At 42.9% G+C, this 9,448-nt stretch overlaps 1 long non-coding RNA gene across 1 annotated transcript in view; it reads right to left on the reverse strand.

Annotated features, from left to right (window-relative positions):
• LOC140185832 (uncharacterized) overlaps positions 1-8,133 on the reverse strand; it is a 53,533-nt gene extending 45,400 nt beyond the window's left edge. Inside the window, exon 1 of the long non-coding RNA XR_011882737.1 lies at positions 7,857-8,133. This is a non-coding gene — a long non-coding RNA (uncharacterized lncRNA). The remainder of the gene's footprint in view (positions 1-7,856) is intronic.
• Positions 8,134-9,448: the final 1,315 nt, after the last annotated feature.

Consider the following 9,448-nt stretch of genomic DNA (forward strand, 5'->3'; position numbering starts at 1 on the left):
TCAAGTTTGTATTTCTAAATTAATGATACAGAATTCTAGCTGTTAGACCAGTATACCAGTTATGATAAAGCTCTAAAATTGTAAGTATACAATTACATCTAAAATTGTAAGATTACAACTACACTGGTCTTTGGTCCATTCACAGGAGACAGTTGATTAAATATAGTCCAGATGAGACAAATGATCAGCATAAAGTAAACATTATTCAATGGCACAACATTAAGATCTTGGACTTTACCATTTACCTGCACTACGCTCTTTCAGTAGTTTTAAAAACTTTATTCTGCCCAGTTAATGGTTTTAGTTGTTCTACCCCAAAGCACTGGGCAATGATCTGATCTCTATGAACAGTCTGCAAGCCAAGCTGTTCACTGTATCCTGGTACATGGAGCAATAGTAAAACAGTTTTAAAAATATACACATCTTCCACAAAACAAAGATTATGTTTTTGGAATAAATATTTCAGCAGCTTCAGCCAAAGTCAAAGCAAAGTTAAAACTCAAATGTACAATTCAGTCGGGTTTACAAAAAAGGCCTCAATCTGTTTGTCTCACCATGAGTTCACTGTCCAGCAGTCACCTGAATACAAAGTCCAGTGTTACTTGGAGTATGCCTTTGGGAGCAATCTTCCATTGGAAAGCTGACCCCTAGCTGATTACTGTTGCCATGTGTAGATGGAGTCTCTTTAATCAAAATTATCAGGCCCTGCACCCTACTGGTTTGACAGCCAATTAAATCACAGGTCAGCCAAGTCACCAAATCTATCATGACCATTGAATGTACAAACATGTATAAACATTTAAAAAGCCTATAATTCAATACTTTTTAGCCAAATATGACTTGAAAACATCAATAACTATTAAAACAATAGCTACCATTAAAGTAAACTCTATTGAAGTTTAAATAAAGTAAAACAGTTTGTGATCATGCTTTTGGTCTCAGCTGTTTTTGTGACTGAAATCAGTGGCTCCATTGAGCCCAACATAAATGCTGGTACATCTGGGGAAACTTGTGTCCCATTACTGAGTTCCACAAGTTGGCCAACAGCAGTGTGCAGAATGGCCTGGGACTGCTGATTATCTGATGGGTGAACAATGAACCCATGAACACTACATAGAAACACAGAAAACCTACAGCACCATACAGGCCCTTCGGCCCACAGTGCTGTGCCGAACATGTCTCTACCTTAGAAATTACTAGGCTTACCTATAGCCCTCTATTTTACTAAGCTCCCTGTACCTATCTAAAAGTCTCTTAAAAGACCCTATCATATCCGCCTCCACCATCCGTTGCCGGCAGCCTATTCCACGCACTCGCCACTCTCTGAGTAAAAAACTTACCCCTGTCATCTCCTCTGTACCTACTCCCCAACACCTTAAATGGGTGCCCTTTTGTGGCAACCATTTCAGCCCTGGGAAAAAGCCTCTGACTATCCACACAATCAATGCCTCTCATCATCTTATACACCTCTATCAGGTCACCTCTCATCCTCCGTCACTCCAAGGAGAAAAGGCCGAGTTCACTCAACCTGTTTTCATAAGGCATGCTCCCCAATCCAGGCAACATCCTTCTAAATCTCTGCACCCTTTCTATGGCTTCCACATCCTTCCTGTAGTGAGGTGACCAGAACTGAGCACAGCACTCCAAATGTGGTCTGACCAGGGTCCTATATAGCTGCAACATTACCTCTCGGCCTCTAAATTCAATTCCACGATTGATGAAGGCCAATACACCGTACGCCTTCTTAACCACAGCATCAACCTGCACAGCTGATTTGAGTGTCCTATGGACTCGGACCCCAAGATCCCTCTGATCCTCCACACTGCCAAGAGTCTTACCATTAATACTATATTCTGCCATCATATTTAACCTACCAAATTGAACCACTTCACACTTATCTGGGTTGAACTCCATCTGCCACTTCTCAGCCCAGCTTTGCATCCTATCAATGTCCCACCGTAATTTCTGACAGACCTCCACACTATCCACAACACCTCCAACCTTTGTGTCATCAGCAAACTTACTAACTCATCCCTCCACTTCCTCATCCAGGTCATTTATAAAAAATCACGAAGAGTAAGGGTCCCAGAACAGATCCCTGAGGCACACCACTGGTCACTGACCTCCATGCAGAACATGACCCGTCTACAACCACTCTTTGTCTTCTGTGGGCAAGCCAGTTCTGGATCCACAAAGCAATGTCCCCTTGGGTCCCATGCCTCACTACCCCAGTATTTCTAAAAAAAAACACACACACATATATAGTAACTTATAGTTTTTTTATTATTAGGTATTATAATGTACTGCTGCTGTAAAACAATAAATTTCCTGATATATTAAATTTCAATGAATGTCTTTCCTCGGCCGTCTCCTCTGGCGGTGTGCAGGCTTCCTTCATCACGTTGGTAGCTTTCTTTCAGTTTTCACTACTGTCAGTTATACCAGTCCCAGATGGAGACTCAGGAATACAGTCGTACACAGACGCAGAAGGGTTCTTCATTGTTGTTTCCATAATAGTGAAATGTGTTGCTTTGACAATTAATAACAGTGATATTAAAACTGATTCCAGTTCTCATTGGGAGCTCTAGGCTTATATCTTCACCTGGGAGTCATGAACCTCTGTCCACTTACAGTGCATTTACTGAAGTCCAGCAGCTCCAACAGCAACCCACTGATTTAACCCCAGCCTAATCACGAGACAATTTACAATGGCCAATTAACCTACCAATCGGTACCCCTTTGGACCGTGGGTTGAAACCGATCACCTGGAGGAAACCCACGCATTCTGTGGGGAGAACATATAAACTGCTTACAGGCAGCAGCTGGAATTGAACCCAGGTCACTGGTACTGGAAAGCACCAACCACTGCGCTGCTATGTTTAATTGATACTGGCATTGTCTGCTTCATATGTGGCAAACAGACAGGATTGAATCTAGGCATATCGTCTTTTGATTTAAAACTAGTTAAGCTACTTGACCCTTGAAGATTCTCCCAGTTCAGAATATTCTGTGCATTTCCTCCACACATTAATCAAGATGATGAATGTATAGATTTTAGTTTGCTGAAACTGCTGTAATGTATTTTACTTATTCAAGCATCATGACATAATTGCTTCAAAGCTTTTAGCTGCTCTGTCAGTAGAAGGTAAACATTATCAAAGAAATGCAGGCATTTGCAGCATCATTACGGGGAAGCAATGCAGACACTGCAGCCATTTTGTTAGGTATTCCCTGTATCTAACAAAGTGGCCACTGAGTGTATGTTTAACAGCTTCTGCTGCTGATTCATACTAATATCAGAAACTGGATTTGAGAAGTAATGCAAGAGCAGTACCGAGGAAATTGATCTACGTTGTGTATGTTCATGATCTTCCGTTGTTGTAACCCATCCACTCCGAGGTTCAACATGTCTTGCGTTCAGAGATGCTCTTCTGCACACCAATCAAGCTGCATTACTATCGCCTTCCTATCAGCTTCAACCATTCTCCTCTGACCTCTCTCATTAAAAAGGCATTTTTGCCCACAGAACTGCTGCTCACTGGATTTTTCTTTGCTTTTCACACCATTTTCTGAATACTGTGTGTTCAGAGATGGCACAGTCTTAAGGTGCTTGGAAGTAGGTTTTAGAGGAGATGTCAGGGTTAAGTTTTTTTACGCAAAGAGTGGTGAGTGCGTGGAATGGGCTGCCGGCAATGGTGGTGGGGGCAGATACAGTAGGGTCTTTTAAGAGATTCCTGCTTAGAAAAATAGTCATAGTCATACTTTATTGATCCCGGGGGATATTGGTTTTCGTTACAGTTGCACCATAAATAATTAAATAGTAATAAAACCATAAATAATTAAATAGTAATATGTAAATTACGCCAGGAAATAAGTCCAGGACCAGCCTATTGGCTCAGGGTGACTGACCCTCCAAGGGAGGAGTTGTAAAGTTTGATGGCCACAGGCAAGAATGACTTCCTATGACGCTCTGTGTTGCATCTCGGTGGAATGAGTCTCTGGCTGAATGTACTCCTGTGTCCAATCAGTACATTATGTAGTGGATGGGAGACATTGTCCAAGATGGCATGCAACTTGGACAGCATCCTCTTTTCCAACAAACTATATTGTGAACAACTGCAGACTTCTGTGGCATCCGTGGCTCAAACTATGTCTTTTTCGTGGCTGTATCTTACTGATATCTCTATGTGCTTGCTATAGTGTGTGCGCTCTGTGTGCTTTGTACTGTGTGACCGTTGGTACTGTGTTTTACTCCTTGGCCCCAGACTAATGCAGTATTGTTTGGCTATATTCACAGGTATTCCTGTCGAGGTGAATGACAATTAAGCTTGAATTGAATTGAAAGGTACTCAAAAACTTCACTAACAAAATGGCTCCATCACAAAGCACACACTTGGAAATGTGTAAAGCTGATATAATTTGGGTGGCAGGGAGGAGATACATCTCTACCAAAGGAGGTGCAAGGTGCTCCTTCTCTATGCCAGGCTGCAGGCTCCCCGTGGGCAAGGTGTAGCATCTGCTTAGCCCACCCCCTCCCCACCCTATCAGAGTCACATGAAGCCCCGGAAGCAGGTGGTGGTTGGTCATATGAGCAGTTGGTGCATATCACAAATCCTGGTTATGCGACCACTGACACCAGGCAGACAATCTCTGAAGAGTATTGACAATGGCTGGGGTCACACGTATTGTAGAGTCACCGCCCAGAAGAAGGCAACGGAAAACTACTTGTATAAAAAAACTTGCCAAGAACATGCATGGTCATGGAAAGACCGTGATCACCGATGTCACATAATGATGATGACAATGACAATCTGGGACACAAATATAATATTCATTTGTCAGTAAGAAAGGCACTTTGAACCAAAATATCCTTCAGTATTCATGAGGAACATATTACATATTCATTGTTTTCTTTCCAGAATCCACAATCTTCAATCTTCAGGACACATTGTATATGAACTACTTAACAGTCATTTCCCCTTCCACAAATAATTTCATTTTTTAAAATCCTTTTATTGATATATAATCTTCTACAGCTATAAAATACAAAAGTTCAACAAAATAGTATATATAAAATTAATAAAGATGAAGAAAAAAAACTTATATATGCTAATAAAAAAATTTTTTTTTTCATTAGCACAAATAATTTCATGTCCGGAAATGTAGTAAATGTCCAATTGGCCCAAGCACAGAACAACAGAGGAGACAATTTAGCAATGAGAAAGCACTTTACTAATAAACTGCAAAATGGTCACAAGAGACAGCAGAAATTTAACATGACTAGGCAGAAGGTAACTGAAGGCTAGAAGCAACAAGAAGAGGCCGGCTGGTTCAATGGATGAACAAGGACCGTGGATGCGAGCTGGGTTTAAATAGGCTGCTGGCGATGAGTTGGAAATGAGTAGAAGGTGACTCACTTTAGCTTGGTGGAGACTGGAAGGTGTCTACCTGTGCAGGCCTGGCATTTTCAGCAGCAGAATTAAACAGAGCATACAATCATGTAAGACTTTTGTTTAAACCCACACCCACAGTCCCTTCCAGTTCACTACAACCCCAGAACTGAGGTGTAGAATTTGGAATCATGCTTAGCTCTGGGCATATTACTTAATAATTTAAGGGAAAATATTTTCAATTTACAAATAACACAAGTAAGATGATCCAGAAGTAAAATAGATACTGGATGCTCATGCTCAAAGATCTCACGTACTGTAGACTGAAATATCTATTCCATCTGTGGGGATGACAGCTAAACACATATTCATTCAGAATCAGAAATAGTTGTCCCTTCATTAGGAATATTACAAGAAAGTTCTCCTTTTTCCTCAGAGTTGTGTTGTACCAGCATAACAGCAAGAAACTCAAGAAAGAGTTGCCCCTCCCACTCCAAGCTTCTTTTGTCTCCATGGGCATAAGCAGTTGATCATTATTTCAAAGTTACGTTCAAAGTAAGTTTATTATCAAAGTACACTTGAGATTTATTCTCTTGCAGATATTCACAGTAAATGCGGGAATCAAGACCACACCCAACAGGACGGACAAACAACTAATGTGCAAAAGACAGCAAACTGTGCAAATACAAAAAGAGAGAAAATAAATAGATAAGTAAATAAATAAACAAACAAACAAACAAACAGACAGAGGTATCAAGAACATGAGATGAAGAGTGGTTGAAAGTGAGTCCATAGATCGTGGGAACAGTTCAGTGATGGGGTGAGTGAAATTGGGTGAAGTTGTCCCCTCTGGATCAAGACACTGATGGTTGAGGGGTGATAACTGTTCCTGAACCTGGTGGTGTGAGTCCTGAGGCTCCCGTACCTTCTCCCTGATGGCAGCAGTGAGAGGAAAGTATGTCCTGGGTGGTGGGGGTCCCTGATAATGGATGCTGCTTTCCTGCAACAGTGCTCCTTGCCAACACAACAGAAATAAATGCAAGAAAGTATTGCCTCTCCCACTGCAAGCTCTTTTTAGTCTCCATTGGCAGGAGCATTATGGAATAGGGTTCAAACAGCATAACAGTTGGTTTGATGCAAGGAACGGATGCTGTGGAGAAGATGCTGCATTTGGTTCGTGTAACAGGTTAAATTGCCATTTGGAAGGCTCGATAAATGTTTGCTGCTTTAAGAGGCAGCCATACCCAAGTGTAATCAGCCTCCGTGGCTATTTGAGCTTGTTCGCAGAAAATTGTACCCCTACCATATAGAAAAGATAGTTTAGTGCCACACACACAAAATATTGGAGGAACTCAGCATCTATGGAAATAAATAAGCAGTCAACGTTTTGGGCTGAGACCCTTCACCGGGATAGGAGATAAAGGGGGAAGTCGCCCTAATAAAAGGTGGGGGAGGGGAAGGAGGATAGGGAACGGTGATGGGTGAAGCCAGGTAAAGGGCTGGAGGAGGAGGAATCTGATAGGAGAGGAGAGTGCAGAGACGGAGGAGGGGTCCGGGGCAGGTGATAGGCAGATGAGGAGAAGAGGTAAGAGGCCAGAGTGGGGAATAGAAGAAGGGGGAGGGGGAGAAAGTGTAGTTTAGTGTTTCTTGATACATGCGAGCGATCTCCCCCGCCCCTCCCAATCAGAGATTGCGGGAGAAACCGGTCCACACCAACAGTGCGCGAGTGCTGATCCCGGCAGGTGGGGTTCGGACCAGTACGTGACTCGCCGGCAGCCAGACGAACTTTCAGATGCGTCTGTCTCGTCAGGAGGCATCAAAACAGTAAATACGTGAAGAGAAACCCCGCCGAAAACTGCTGGGAATAGTCGCAGGATGCGAGCAGACACCTGCAGCGAGTGTGGTTCGATCCTAGTTGTGCCCACGGGGGGATCAGCTCTCCCCTCGGCGGGCTCAGCTGCTGAGCTCCTGGGATAGCGAGCATCAACACCTCTGCCTTCTATTTTGGCACCGTTCCTTCTCCCTGGCACCGCACAAACCCGCCCGTTCGAATATCCTCACTGCAAATCCACCCAGGCACGTCGACTTCTGAATGAGGTGATATTTTGGACCTAGGGTTCATTAATTCCTAAAGAAATGGAGATTTTTCTGACGGCCACAGACTGCGATGCAGTTGCAAAATTCTGCGGAGCAGCACTGTTATCTGCGAATTTTACCATCTAAAATAATCCACCTGTCTCTGCCCAAAATAGTATGCGGATTCTCCGCACGTAGATATAAATACCCGCAGAAATAAGCACATAAACTGTCATGTTTTCTTTCTCGCATTATATCTAGCCATACACACACTGAGCAACAAAACAAATCTATCTGCAGCAGACTTCAATGCGGACAGGGAACAACGGGTGAGAAAGGTTTACCGACAATTGTGCTGGCTACTTTCACAGACTGGCTGAAGTCACTCACCTCGAGTGGACATGGCTGGGCAGATGTGTTTGTTTTATCGGAAGTGCAAGCACGGCGCACGGCTGGCAGGTGGCGAAGGGAAGGGAGAGGCGGGAAGGTGGGATCGCGTCTCCCCGGGAGTGTCGCTCTACCGGAGGCTCCTCGGCGCGGCTGCGTTTCCCGGAACGCCGCGGATCGCGGGTAGACGATAACAGGTGCAGAAAGCCGAGCCCAGCTGAGACTGCTGCGGATGGTAGAGGGCTGAGGCGGACGCCTCCTTTTACACAGCATCACCAGTGCCAAACGACCGGCAGCTCATGCAACAGCCACCTCCCACAGCCTTATCCTCCACGTCAATCCTTGAGAAAGCTGTAAAATGCCATCGTGTTGTAATTTTAACGCAGTATCTGCTTATGCAGTGATATGGACATAACCTGCAATGAATTAGTCACCGTTATTCTATATAATCTGCAGCAGTTCAAAAAATATCAAAGGTTTATCAAAAGCAGTCTGTGAACTATATTCGAACATTAATATTACAGGATCATGCATTATTAAGAACATTATAAATATTTTGCAATAAGTCCAAGTATTTCTCTGCAATTTCAGCATTAAAACAGAGTAGTGAACATCTGCGGGGGTGTGATCATCCTCAACGTGGGTGGGCGATCATATCCTCAACATTTGAAAAGAAGGACTGGCCATTCTGGCCTGCCCCATCCAGGGGCATCAATTACTTCGCTGTAAACCCCCTGATTCCCCAGTCTCCAGTTCCCCAGCATTGATCACTGTCCATTTCTCCGCTTAACCCCGGTCTCTTGTAACTCCTTGGATAACAGAGTCGGGCCAGTAGTTTAGGAATTAAAGAGAAAAAAAACAAAGTTGATATTGCCAAGAGGGAATTGGTCACTGATGTATAAAACTGACACCAGCAGTTGTAGAAAAACAAATTAGATAATAAGTAACAGGTGTTGGGCTGAGTAGAGATAATTAAAGACACAAGATAGTTTATTGTCATTCTTCAATACATGAATGTAAAGGAGAATGAAATGACTGTTACTCTGGGTCCAATACAGCACAAAAAAAAACACAATAACCACAAAGAACACACTAAAAATAAATATAAAAGCAATCCTATAAAACACAATGTACAACTGTTACGTACTTAGACCATTTCCATCTATCACACAAAACAATAACCAGCCTAATTTGAAAGTAATCCACCTGTCACTTGCATGTATATTTGAGCGCCCTGTTTGTGTAATGGTTAGTGAAACATTACTATATTTCTGGAGTTGGGAGTTCAATTCTGACACTGTCTGTAAGGAGTCTGTACATTCTCCCCATGGGATGCTTGGGTTTTCCCCGGGTCCTCTGGTGTCCTCCCAACATCTAAAGATGTACCAGGAAACTTAATTGGTTATTGTAAATTGTCCCATAATTAGGTTAGGGTTAATCGGGGTTGTTGGGGATTGTTGGGGCGATGTGGTTTGAAAAGCAAGAAGGCCTACTCCACTCTGTGTCACTAAATAATCGTTATTGAAGTGTAAAAAGCAATTAAGTAATATATGAAGTGTAATGTATGGATCTATTTCTTTTAGAGCAATAAAACC

The sequence above is a fragment of the Mobula birostris genome, chromosome 21 (assembly GCF_030028105.1).
Source record: "Mobula birostris isolate sMobBir1 chromosome 21, sMobBir1.hap1, whole genome shotgun sequence".
Taxonomy (NCBI): domain Eukaryota; kingdom Metazoa; phylum Chordata; class Chondrichthyes; order Myliobatiformes; family Myliobatidae; genus Mobula; species Mobula birostris.